Source organism: Adiantum capillus-veneris, chromosome 3, assembly GCF_014529385.1.
Source record: "Adiantum capillus-veneris isolate H3 chromosome 3, ASM1452938v2, whole genome shotgun sequence".
Lineage (NCBI taxonomy): Eukaryota > Viridiplantae > Streptophyta > Polypodiopsida > Polypodiales > Pteridaceae > Adiantum > Adiantum capillus-veneris.
The window spans coordinates 74,724,930-74,739,497 of NC_140933.1; positions in this window are offsets into that span (position 1 = coordinate 74,724,930).

Consider the following 14,568-nt stretch of genomic DNA (forward strand, 5'->3'; position numbering starts at 1 on the left):
ATCTAAGAATCTCAAAATCATTGCCCCATATGGATATGAAGCATGCAATTGATGCAATGAATGCTAATTATGATAATGAGACTTTGATGCATATCATGGATGCGATGGAGAATGTGTTGACAATGCATGCAATGCCTAATCATGAAGAGCTTAAGAAAGAGACACTTATGCATGAATCTATGCAAGCAGAACCTATGGAAGAAGAGTATGAATGTGGATCTATGCATGCTTTAGCTGTTAGTAGGAGGGACTGTCCTCCTCTGAAGCGCAAAATTGTGGGAAGAGGTAGACCAAAGTCCTAGCAGGTTGATATGGTTTGTGATAGTCATGTAGATGATGCTGATGAGGTTTTTGATAGCCATGTTGATGTTCATATAAAAAAATTTAATAGGTCTCATGCTCGTGTGGAAAGGGATATAGGCTCCTAAAGAAGCAAGGCAAAGTGCATATTAAGCCTATTGTCAAGAAAGTTGGTCTTCCCATATGCATGAAGCTGAGGATTTAGGTGATGAACATGCTTAGGTGGGAGAAGAAGATGAATGCGAAGATGATCATTTGGAGGCTGAAGGTCCGCTTTTATGTGACAATGATGCTGAGGGTGATTGGTCTGATGTATCTGTGACAATGTGGAAGAATGGGGATAATATGCACGTGGAGCCTCAGGGGGGACATTCAAGAAGCTCCCTTTGTTAATGGATATATCAGATCTTGATATGGGGCAAATTCCATGAGACTTTACAAAAATCTAGTTGTTTTTTTCATTGTTCCCAATTGACTTAGTTGACATGGTTGTACTCTAAACAAATCCCTATGCATTAGAGAAGTAGGAGCGTGCTTTATACAAGCACGAGTCTACAAGAGAAGATGAACTGATCTTGATAGACATTATTTTTTATGATTCCTTGGTGTATCACTTTCTATGTCTTTGTAGTGAGTGGCATAAAATGGTAACCATCTTTTTGCAACATTTTTCAGCCTACTCAACGTCCTCTTCCCAATATGTGTATATATTTTTCTACGCTATTAAGTTATCTAGAGTAAATTCCCCCTCTTCGTTTAACCTTTGTGGCGACACATACATTGTACTCTTCCCAAAAATTTCACCTTAGTCATATATTTATATTACCACCCTTTTCTTTTTTGCTTTGTAAATAAAGTAAGCATACAATAACCAACTATCTACCCCCAAACTTTTTTACCTCTTGTGAATTAGTAGTAGAAAAATAATATATCCATCTTCCATCCCATATAGATAAATTACCATGGAAATCAACTCTCCACTTGTCTTTACCAAAAATTATGGTCCATCTCTACAAGTCTTCTATGCCCCCTACATAGGTGGCCCAATATCTCTTAACACTAGTATGGTAACAGGACACTTTTATGTCCTTGGACACTTTTGTGTCCAGTTAAGTGACCATTTTGCTTGAATTATTTGAAGAGTATGAAAATGAATTTCTAGGTGCTATATATCCACAAAGTTGCCTTATGAGCTGAAAAAAAACTTAGCATTTTTTTTGAGTATCGATCTCATCATTAACCTTACTCTTGCACAACATTTTTGAACCTAAACTGTGTGAAAAAACGTGTCCTGTTTTTGGCGCAACTATACCACTCTAAACTTCATGTTTGTGAGGTTTAGATGGCTTGAGGTTAGGCCTTCATAGTTATCAACATGTTTTGATGCTTGTAGGGAGAGATAAGTGTTAAAATTGAAAGTTATGACCAATTTACAAGAATTGCATAATCCTGTTTTTTGGCCAAAATTAGCACTTTTATGATTTTTTTGGTGGCTTTCTTGAGATTCAAATTCAATTTTGATTGTGTAAGTGTAATGTATAACACAAAGCTAATCTTCCTTGAGTTTTGGGGGACCTAATATGATATATAGCATAGTATATGATGATGGTTGAGTTTTTTGATTGCTGAAGAATACGATACATTTTAGAGTAGCAAGTATAACTTTCTCAATATTGCTAGTTTCTTTGGCCCATTGTGTGTATTTTGTAGGTAGTAACCATATCTAATCATAGACTACAAACTTGGCTAGATATTGAGTAGTTTCTATGGGTTTCTAGAGGTCATAATGCTAAACCCAGTTTTTTCATGTTTGCTGTATTTAGCACTTTATCATTGCCCCCAGGGTTCCAATTGTAAGAGATCCATTATCCTTTTGACATGCTCCATGGCTCCTTTTGAATCCAGAGGCCCAAAGGGAACTAAGAAAACATGTATATAGTATCTGTATTGAGTGTGACTTTAGAAACTTTGATGATAGATCTGCAGAATGGCAAAAATGCAACTTTTTGGTACCTATTTTTTTTGCCCATAAAAAAGTTAGTGAGGTAAAAGCAACCATATGTTTTGGTCACCAACCCATTGAAGTTAACGGGGCATTTTATCGCATGTCCTACAAAAATCTCCACTCTTATTTATATGCAATCAACCGTAAGAAATTGTTGTTTTGGGCAAAATGCACTCGTCCATCAACTTTGGAGGCTTGTAGTGACCAAGGGATGAGAAAAATTACAAGTTTCTCATTTTTTCCATATGAAGTAGTTATTGAACTATAAGCTTGTGAAAGGATTTTTCAAAATGAGTGGATCTACTATGGTTTTGGAATTTTTTCCCAAAACCCTGAACGAACACTTTTATGTCCTGTTAGGTTACCATTCTAGTGTTAAGAATATACATATAGTTTTTCTCTTTTCAAAAAGACTCCAATTGTATATTATTTTCAAAAGAAAATAATATTGGGCCCTCCTCTATTTGTTTAAGCATCATAGCCTTTTGAAAAAGCATGACCCCTTGGATGCATACAAGCAAAGGGCCCATACAAGAAGACTTGGAAGCAAAAGGTTCCCTAGCCTAGGGTGGACCTTCCAAACCGAATTCCGTGGTGCATGGGCATGAAGAATAGTACAAATTCATATCAAACATGTTGAGAAGGTCAAATTTGCCTTTTGAAGCATGTCATTCCGAGCTACAAGTAAAAAGTTATGGTCAAAATAGTGTAAATTTGTCAGATTCGCAGCAAAAGGGAACTGTAAATCAAGTAAATCAAGAGGGTGAGATCTTATTTTTCCCCTACTCATCTTCTAGAAGAGCAATGAGTTTTCAAGGTCACTTGCATGTGATGGGACCAACCTAAAGAGGCTTTCTAAATGCCAAGACGGATAAGTTGAGATACCCCGCAGGAGCCATCTGTAGGGCCTCATGGTGGGGCCCACCTACATTATGCACCCCTATGGAGCCTTCACGGTCTAAAATGATATTTTTGGTGAATAAATAGTCCCTTTTATGTCCAATATTCAATGAGTGGTCAAAGGACACTTATTTAGGGCTAATCACTCACCCTAATTAAGTGTAGCATAATCCCACTCCTACCCAACTATAAATAGCCCCCCTTGGAGAGACTCAAGGACACACACCTATATTTTCAACTTCATGTTTTTTCTTGATCAATAGTAGAGAAAACCCCAACTCTCCCTCTTTCACATCCTCCCTCCTAACCCTCCTCTTTGGAGGAAGTGAAACTCTATCCTCCACACTTTCTATTCTACAATCTCTTACTCCATCAACCCAATAAATCATTTGTAGCACCTCAATAGCTTGTAAATACATCATGAGCTCGCTCATGGTTATGTTAGTGATCATTAAATCATCTACAAAACTTTCAAGTGTCGCAATTCGTGATGGTTAGCCAGCATCTGTCCTCCCCTTAAAAGGTGTGCGAGAAATCAAGTAAGTGTTCTATTCTCAATTTACCATTGGTTTTTTTCTCCACACTTATTCAATTGGTCTAAAGAAATTTCTCCCTCCAACTCTCTTTTGCTTCATTACATATGCATGTGGCTACCTCTCATGGTGATTTTATTTGTGTCACGGCATTACATAGATGGAGATGAGCTCTCTATGCAAAGTGTGTTAGTTTGTAAGTGATTCTCTTGTGTGTTTGAGAGGAAAGTCTTGTGCGCATGATTTTTTTGATGCGTGCTTGAGAGAGGAGGAGTTTGTATGTATTATGGGTATTCTTATGGGGATAAGGTGAATGCTATTCCACAAATTGCATATTTCATTTGATCCACGGCATTGGGTTGCATAATCGTTGATGGTGTTCAAGTGTCCAAAGTGTATATAGTGTAAGGGGGTTTTCAAAGTGTGTTGCTTGAGTGGGTGAGTGCAAGTGTCACTTTGATTGGTTTCCTTATCCACTCCCAAAAGAAAGTGGTGCCCCAAGTAGTGTGCGTACCTCTTTACGAACATTTTGTGAGGGTAGGCCCATTGGTTTTGGTTTAGAGGCCCCATTTCAAAAAGCTCGGCCTCATAAAGTGGTGCCCCCACTGAGGAACATATTTCCAAGTTACCTTGAAATTTTTTAGTGATGAACAATGGAGTTCCCATCTATCCATTTCATTTTGCACAACACATTAGAGTAAATGTTCACATAGATAGAAAAGTCTTTTTCTAGCAATGCATTGTTTTTATGTTTGGTGCAGAAAGACTTAGAGAAATACTAGCATCACCCAATCCAATTATACTTCCAATTATCAATTATGAAACTTCTTTTGATGTTCACATTTTCATTTTGTTTTAAAGGCAGGAACAAGGAGTGGTGAAGGGGTGCTCAAGGGCCATATGAAGGAACGAGGTCTTCAAACCAACAACGAAGAGTAGCACATGAATCACGATAAAAAAAAAGAACCTTTTAGGCCTATTGCTCGGCAATCCATTCATATAATCATTGCAACTAAGTTTAGGTTTCAATCTATCATAAGGAGGATATTTGGATCCACTCGCCTCAATGAAATCAATGCTTCAATTAATCCATTTATTCTACCTATGATAAAGTACGAATTAACAATGGATGTGTACATCTTTATTTTAATGTAATCAGATTTATAGTGTCAACAATCTTGTGCGACCCGTAAGAGAAAAGTTTCTTTATAAAAAAAATTAAAATAAAAAACTTCTAAACAAAATGTCAAGTTCTTTTCCCACGTTCTATGCAAGAAGTGGGGAAGATGCGCAAGAGTTTCTTGACAACTTGGAGATGGCACATCTCATATCCGGGAGAGATGAAGAGGAAGTAAAGCTACGAGCCTTCCCGCTGGTTCTAAAAGCAGAAGCTAAAGCATGGTATGAGACCTTGCAACCCCAAATCAAGTCCAACTAGGAGAGACTGCGAGCAAGCTTGCTCTCCAAGTTCGGGCAAGGTGATACTTCTGAAGGACTATGGAAATGTCTTATTGGACATAAGCAGGTATCACTTGAAGACTATCCCTCTTATGAAGCAACCTTTGTCAATCTATGGGGTAGGTGGGAGGCTACATTAGAAAATCATGGTGGTGCACCTAACTTTCTAAAAAAAGAGAGATTCATGGTTGGCTTGTATCCACTTTTAAAGGCTAAAGTAGAGCTAAAATTCCCATCCACCTTCGAAGAAGCATGTGAGGTAGCCATCATCAAGTTTAGAAAACTACACTTCCAAGCACATAGAGAAAGGGGTTTGAATGAAGTGAGTGAGAGGGAGTCTTCACAAACCATGGAAGCACCAATTAGGGCCCCTCTTGCACAATATTCACAAATAGGAGATAACTCTCAACAAGAGGTTTTACAAAGGCTAACTCAACAGCTTGAGAACCTCACTCTGAATCTAGTACAGGGTCTACCTCAACAACAACAACCAAGAGAAGGGAGTCGCAATCAACGAAGACAAGCTCAAGAGTTGTGATATTGGAATTGCAATGAAATGGGCCATGGCATGTACAATTGTCCACATCCAAGGCGACTTCCGGGAGACATATATCCCCCCAGACCGCCTCCTCTCACTGTGCAGCAAGAACTAGCTCAAGGCCCACAAATCCTTCGTCGACCACCACCACCAGCAAATCTACCTCCCGTCCCACATGAGGAGGAAGAAAGAGGAGTCAACATCATCAAGCTAGAAGAGGTAATAGATGAGCATACTCTAAACTTTGATGTTATGCCGGCAGAAAAACGCACAAGAGCACATGATAAGGATGAAGACATGAGAAGTGAAGGAACAAATTCAGCCAGAAGGGACAAGAAGAAGAAGTCAAAGATGGAAGAAGCTAAAATTAGCAGGAAGAAAAGATCAAAGCGAAGGGAAATTGGTATCAACGACTTCCCATTGGTAAAGGAGCTAGAGCCCTACAACATCCTGGAGGATTTACAAACCCAAAAGCCAAACATTTCATGGCCTCAACTTCTACACCTATCAGCCAAAGTAAGATGGCAATGGCCAAAGTTGGTAAGTACAAGAATTCCAAAGAAGAAAGCAAATCTTTCCATTAAGGTTGTGGCCTCAAAGCTACAAAAAGATGTGGAACCCATTGTGGATGCTTACATAAGGGGTAAAAAGGTGTCTAATGTATATGTTGATGGTGGAGCTCAAATGTGTGTGATCACGGAAAAATCAATGAATAGGTTAGGGCTTGAAATTACAAAGTCCTCTAATTGTCAAGCTAGGCTAGCCAACAACTCAAGTGTGAAGTGTTTGGGGATCATTGAAAATGTAAAAGTCTCTGTATGTAACATTGATGCACGAGTGGATATGTATGTCATGCCAGCTAAGGGGGAGGGCCATCCCATCATCCTAGGGAGGCCTTGGCTCTTGCTGTGAATGCAGATCAAAAATGGGGAAGTGGTCGTTTGATTCTTAAGAAGGGTCAACCGGTGGTGTATGATTGGCGAGAAGGAAAGCAACTAGATATCAACTATGAAACCACGGCAGATGAAGAGAGCGAAGAGGAGAGTCCTTACTCAAGTGATGAGGAAGCATCAACCAGTGCATCAACCAGTGAAGAGGAGTCTTCTTTGGAGGTAATGGGAATTGTATTTAACGCCAACACCCAAGATGTTTCTGTAGAAGAAAAGACAACAGACAATCACACACGAGGGGATGAAAGATGCCACCACCTTGAAGAAGGATTTGAGAAGATGCTTGAAAAAGATCTTACTTGTGAGGAGAAGAGGTCCTGCATCAATATGTTAAGGAGGTATCCCAATTTGTTTATCACTGACTACTCACAAATAAGAGGTGTATATGTAATAGAGCATCGAATTGAATTGAAACCAGGGACCAAACCCGTGGCTCAAAAGTTAAGGCGACTAGGATCTGTGCAACAAAAGGCTCTCCTACAAGAAGTGAATCAACTCTTGAAGGCTGGCTTCATCTATCCAGTATCCAACTCCGAATGGGTATCACCTATTGTAGTCACTCCCAAGAAGAATGGTAAGTGGAGGGTCTGCGTGGATTACAAATCCCTCAACGCTGCGACAAAGAGGAACCACTTCCCTCTCCCTTTCCAAGATGAAATTTTGAATGAAGTAGCAGGTCACGAATGCTACACTGTGTGATGGGTATTTAGGATATTTTCAAATTATAATAGCAGAAGAGGACCAACCAAAAACCACCTTCATCACACCTTGGGGATGTTTTGCATTCAGAGTAATGCCTTTTGGGCTCACCAATGCTCATAGCACCTTCATGAGATTCACAATATTTGTATTTCAGCCATTCTTTGGAAAATCTATAAGAGTCTTTATGGATGATTTCTGTATTTATAGTTGTAGATTACTTCACTGCCAAAAGGTTGAAGAGGGGCTTAAGAGGCTCCATCAATTTGGGGGACAACTCAACCCAAAGAAGTGTCATATCGGTGAATCTCAGGTGGTTTTGCTAGGCCATGTGGTTTCTTCACAAGGAATTCAAGTGGATCCCTCTAAAGTAGAGGCCCTTTTGTCATTATCTCCACCAACAACAACTAAGGAGCTAATGACCTTCAACCACAAAGTGAGGTACATGTCTCGCTTCATCCATCTCCTAGCAGAAGCCATCACCCCTTTGCATAGGTTGGCAAGCCAATCTACATTTGAATGGGGGAGGGAACATGCAAAATGTTTTGAGGAAGTGAAGTGCATTCTTAGCTCTCTCCCAATCCTAATGCCACCAGATCCAAAGGAGACCTACTATGTCACTCCAAGTGTAGGTTTCGAAGAAATTGGTGTTGTTTTGATGCAAAAATATCCTAAAACATCATACATGAGGCCAATCTATTTTGCAAGCAAGGTGATGACTCCGGCTGAGAAGGGATACACTGAAATGGAGAAAGTGGTCTTTGCAATCTTGTTTGCGGTAAGGAAGTTTCGATCGTATCTTCTCCCTGTGCCATTTGTTTTTCTCACCTTAGAGCACAATCTACCATATGTAGTACAACACATGAGCCTCTCATCTAGAATAGCAAAGTGGGTGCTTGAACTCCAAGAATTTGAATAGACTTTCTTTGTAGAAGATAGCACAAGAGCGGGACTTGCATACATTCTCACCTACAAAGTGAGACAAAGGGAAGGATCACGACTACAAAGAGAGGAAGGCTCAAAACAGTTCAAAGTGAAGGAGATTGATAATGCTCATACTTTATGCTTTGACGGAGCTTATCAACGCCAACAAGACAAAGCAGCAGGGGGGATCATCATTTTGAACCCACAAAAGGAGGTAATGGTTAGAAAAGGTATCACTCTACCCAATGTTCACTCTAACAATGAGGCTGAGTATGCTGCTCTAACCCTTGGGTTAGAAGAATGCAAAGAATTAGGCATACAAAGACTTATTATAAAAGGTGATTCTTTACTAGTGGTTAGGCAAATCCAAGGGACTTGGAGGTCCAAGAATCGTACATTGTTTGAGTGGCTTAGTAGTGTAAGAGCTTTGATGAAGGGTTTTCAAGAAACACAGGTACAACACATTGTGAGAACTCATAACAAGGAAGCAGACTTACTCGCAAATGAAAAGCTTCAAATGGTGGTAGGAGGTGTGAAACTATATGAACCCAAATATCAAGGTCAAGAGGAGCTAAAAGACATTATCTTCTTTCTACAAGCAAGTGAGTGTCCCAAACACTTAGACAAGGTGCAAAGACATAGACTAGTTAAGAAGGCCACACCTTACCAGTTGATCGGGGATGATTTATATCACAAAGGGAAAGATTTGGTCTTGAGGAGAGTACCAGGTGTGCAAGAGATAGAGAAAATTCTTCTTTCATGTCATGATGATGTCTGTGGTGGTCACTTTTCTCAAGATATTACAAGTAGGAAGACTTTACAAGCAGGGTTTATTTGGCCGAGCTTACATCGTGATGTCCAATATTGGTGTAAGGCATGTAAGCCATGCCAAATTGCTGGGGATAGAGGACTAACATATGAGCCTTAAGTCCCAATAATATCTTATGGCCCTTTTGAAAAGTGGGGTGTGGATGCAACAGGTCCCCTACCGCGTACTTCTACAGGGAAGGTTTTCATCATCATGGGTGTTGACTACATGACACGATGGGCGGAAGCAACAAGCACAACCCGAATCACAGCTGAAGAGGTATCAAAGTTTATTTTTGACCATATTTGTAGTAGGTTTGGAACACCCCTAGAAATCTTATCAAATCGAGGCCCGGGTTTTAGGGCTGACCTTCTGAATGATCTCTTGAGGAGGTTAAAAGTGAAACACCTACATTCCACACTCTACTATCCTCAATGCAATGGATTGGTGGAAAAAGTGAATGGAATGATATGTAAGATTATTTCTAAGCAGATTGTGGACCGGCCTAATGATTGGGATCGCCATTTGACGGCTGCTCTTTAGGCGTATAGGACATCTTTCAAGGTATCTACCCAATTCACCCCTTTTCATCTAGTTTATGGACAGGAGGCACTTCTCCCCATTAAGGTAGAGCTCTCAAGCTTGCGCGTTCTTGCAAGAGTGGCAAAAAAACCAAAAGAGGTTCTACATGAAAGGATCTTATATCTCCAACGACTTGAACTAGATAGAGAAGAGTCCATTGATCACTACATCACCAAAGCGACAAGCCAAAGGGACAAAATCAACAAGAAGCTGAAGGGGAAAGGATTGAAGGAAGGTATGTTGGTTCTTGGCTATGATAACCGACTTGATACTTGACTTGACAAAAAGTTTTTGCAAAGATGGGAGGGACCTTTCATGATAAAAACAAGTTTGGGAATGGTAGTTATAGATTAGCAGATTTATCGGGAAAACTCCACAAGACCAGAGTCAATGGATGGAGATTAAAGCCCTACTTTCAACGTATCAATCCGTTGATAGGAAGTCATTTTCCTACATCATCTAAGCTCCAAATTGGCATGGCTCCCTTCGGCTTGGCAAATGCTCCACCTATTTTTAAAGCTTTGATGTGCAAAGAAGAACCAGCCTTGGAATCTGAACATACCCAAGGCAACCCTCCCATCTCCGATTTATGGGAATGAGGTAATGAAAAGTAGGTCTAATGGAGTAAAAGAGTGCATGACACTCCTCCTATTGAAAAAAAAAAGTGGAAAAGAAAAAATGACAAAAAAAGAGAAAAAAAAAAGAAAAGAAAAAGAAGCAACACCGTCCTCCTAAAGATATGAATATCTCTAGACTTGGGGGAGAGCTAATATAAGTGGCATAAAATGGTAACCATCTTTTTGCAACATTTTTCAGCCTACTCAATGTCCTCTTCCTCATATGTGTATATATTTTTTTACGCTATTAAGTTATCTAGAGTAAATTCTCCCTCTTCGTTTAACCTTTGTGGCGACACATACATTGTACTCTTCCCAAAAATGTCACCTTAGTCATATATTTATATTACCACCCTTTTCTTTTTTGCTTTGTAAATAAAAGTAAGCATACAATAACCAACTATCTACCCCCAAACTTTCTTACCTCTTGTGAATTAGTAGTAGAAAAATAATATATCCATCTTCCATCCCATATAGATAAATTACCATGGAAATCAACTCTCCACTTGTCTTTACCAAAGATTATGGTCCATCTCTACAAGTCTTCTATGCCCCCTACATAGGTGGTCCAATATCTCTTAAGAATATACATATAGTTTTTCTCTTTTAAAAAAGACTCCAATTCTATATTATTTTCACAAGAAAATAATATTGGGCCCTCCTCTATTTGTTTAAGCATCATAGCCTTTTGAAAAAGCATGATTCCCCTTGGATGCATACAAGCAAAGGGCCCATACAAGAAGACTTGGAAGCAAAGGTTCCCTAGCCTAGGGTGGACCTTCCAAACCGAATTCCTTGGTGCATGGGCGTGAAGAATAGTCCAAATTCATATCAAACATGTTGAGAAGGTCAAATTTGCCTTTTGAAGCATGTCATTCCGAGCTACAGGTAAAAAGTTATGGTAAATATAGTGTAAATCTGTTAGATTCGCAGCAAAAGGGAACTGTAAATCAAGTAAATCAAGAGGGTGAGATCTTATTTTTCCCCTACTCATCTTTTAGAAGAGCAATGACTGTTCAAGGTCACTTGCATGTGATGGGACCAACCTAAAGATGCTTTCTAAATACCAAGACAGACAAGTTCAGATACCCCGCAGGAGCCATCTGTAGGGCCTCATGGTGGGGCCCACCTACATTATGCACCCCTATGGAGCCTTCACGGTCTAAAATGATATTTTTGGTGAATAAATAGTCCCTTTTATGTCCAATATTCAATGAGTGGTCAAAGGACACTTATTTAGGGCTAATCACTCACCCTAATTAAGTGTAGCATAATCCCACTCCTACCCAACTATAAATAGCCCCCCTTGGAGAGACTCAAGGACACACACCTATATTTCAACTTCATGTTTTTTCTTGATCAATAGTAGAGAAAACCCCAACTCTCCCTCTTTCACATCCTCCCTCCTAGCCCTCCTCTTTGAAGGAAGTGCAACTCTATCCTCCACTCTTTCTATTCTACAATCTCTTACTCCATCAACCCAATAAATCATTTGTAGCACCTCAATAACTTGTAAATACATCATGATCTCTCTCATGGCTATGTTAGTGATCATTAAATCATCTTCAAAACTTTCAAGTGTTGCAATTCGTGATGGTTAGCCAGCATCTGTCCTCCCCTTAAAAGGTGTGCGAGAAATCAAGTAAGTGTTCTATTCTCAATTTACCATTGGTTTGTTTCTCCACACTTATTCAATTGGTCTAAAGAAATTTCTCACTCCAACTCTCTTTTGCTTCATTACATATGCATGTGGCTACCTCTCATGGTGATTTTATTTGTGTCACGACATTGCATAGATGGAGATGAGCTCTCTATGCAAAGTGTGTTAGTTTGTAAGTGATTCTCTTGTGTGTTTGAGAGGAAAGTCTTGTGCGCATGATTTTTTTGATGCGTGCTTGAGAGAGGAGGAGTTTGGATGTATTGTGGGTATTCTTATGGGGAGAAGGTGAATACTATTCCACAAATTGCATATTTCATTTGATGCACGGCATTGGGTTGCATAATCGTTGATGGTGTTCAAGTGTCCAAAGTGTATATAGAGTAAGGGGGTTTTCAAAGTGTGTTGCTTGAGTGGGTGAGTGCAAGTGTCATTTTGATTGGTTTCCTTCTCCACTCCCAAAAGAATGTGGTGCCCCAAGTAGTGTGCGTACCTTTTTACGAACATTTTGTGAGGGTAGGCCCATTGGTTTGGGTTTAGAGGCCCCATTTCAAAAAGCTCGCCCTCAGTAGTTTATAAGAACATTAAACACTTTCTGCATGTAAGATATAATTCTCAGAGACCACTTATAAGGGGTACTAGAGAACATAAGCTATGGTAGATATTGCCATTAGAGGAAAGACTAAATGCTACTTTCCAATTGCATTATAATTGTGGGAAAAATGTTACAGTTGCCAATTAGGCAAAATTTGGACTCACAAAGGGGCCCTTTAAGGAGTTTGACTTTACCTCTCTACCAAAACGGACGCATGGATAAATTTTTGCAAACAAACTCCAAAGTTGGCGGAGGTTTGACAGTTAGAATGTCCTCTTCAAGCTCTATCTACTGATATATAGCACACCATGAGATTCCTCATATTTTAGAAGATTGTTTTCTTGATTCACTTAGATTTTGATAGAGTTGTCACATCATAGGTGAATCAAAAAAAGAATCTTCTAAAATATGAGGAATCTCATGGCGTGCTATATATCAGTGGATAGAGCTTGAAGAGGACATTCTAACTGTCAAACTCCGCCAACTTTGGAGTTTACATAAACTAAGCTCTTGATGCGTTTGACTAGGGAGGGATATGGAGGCACAGGCACTTACATGACAAATAGGAAAAACTTTCAAGATGTGTGGATGTTAAACCTTGAGCGTGGTAATTGTGGATCATCATGGTTTGCATATGATGCAAAGAAGGGTCTTTTGGTTTGTAGTTGAATGGATAAGAGACCAATATATTTTTCTTCTAATATGTATGTTATGCGGCAAGGAGAAGTTGTAAGACAAATCGGGAGGGGTCATAAAGTTTCACTTGCCTGTCTTGAGGTAGCATTGATGTATAGTAGGTGCAAAGCTGGTTATGATGTTTTTGATAGTATGGGTTTTAGGTAGTGGCTATAGTCTTGAGACCACTATCCATGGTTGGAAATGGTGGCATGCACAATTTTGGGGAATGCTAGACTCTGTACTGGAAAATTCCTATATCATATGGAAGTGTTTGCATGGTAAGGAGAATGGAAGCCATTTTCAATTCATGTTGAGATTACAAGAGCAACTGGTTGATAACCATTTTGCGGATCATGTTGCACCAAGAACTTTAATGTAAATAGGTGGTCCACTAGCTGGACACACCTTAGTGAAGCTGAGTGCAAAGGAAAGCAAGTGTTTCTTTGTATATGCAACAAAAGGGAGGATGCATATACGTGAAGGGCATGAGGTTATGGGATCTAAGCCATCAAAACCAAACATTATGGCTTCCATAAATGTAAAAAGTTATTGTGTGTGGATCCATGCTTCTTCAATCGTTCCAAGGGAACCTCTCCTTGCATTCTAGGTTGTATGGAATTCGATCTTGTATTTATGAAGGCTTATCATCGACCTTTTTCACTCATGACACTTGTAGTGCACATAGAAGCAAGGGAGCTGAAGTCTACGTAGCAATGTTGGTGTAGGCTACAATCATGTTGAGGGGGAGGGGGCCAATCTAGTGCGCAGTGGTGTGGTGGCCACTTTTGTTCACTGTGCTGTTGAAGGTGGGATTGAACATCACCGAGCGTGCACCATAGCCAATAGAAAAGGGGGGGGGGGGTAGAGAGAGAGAGAGAGAGAGAGAGAGAGAGAGAGAGAGAGAGAGAGAGAGAGAGAGAGAGAGAGAGAGAGAGATTTGTTCAGCTACATGTTGTGTATGTGCCATTTATGGTAGGGGTAGTAGCACAAGATGCATGGAAAAGCAAAGTTAAGGGTGAATTAATTGTAGGTTGGACATGAGAGAGAAAGAGAGAGAGAAAGGATAGCGGCTCAAAAGTTTGTGGCATATAGAGCAGGTTGGTAGGGTGTCTGGTGGTTGAGAGGATAAGGCTCTACTATCTACAAAAACATCATCTAAAAGGTGGAAATGTAACATAATAACAACCCAAATGTCATGTGAGAAACTTCCAAAAAACCAAAGTCTACTTTGGAAAGCAAACAAAAGTTGAAAGGTTGTTCTCTATTGATCGAATGCACATTCTATTGTGAAATATCCTTGGTATTGATTCCATATGAAGTTTAC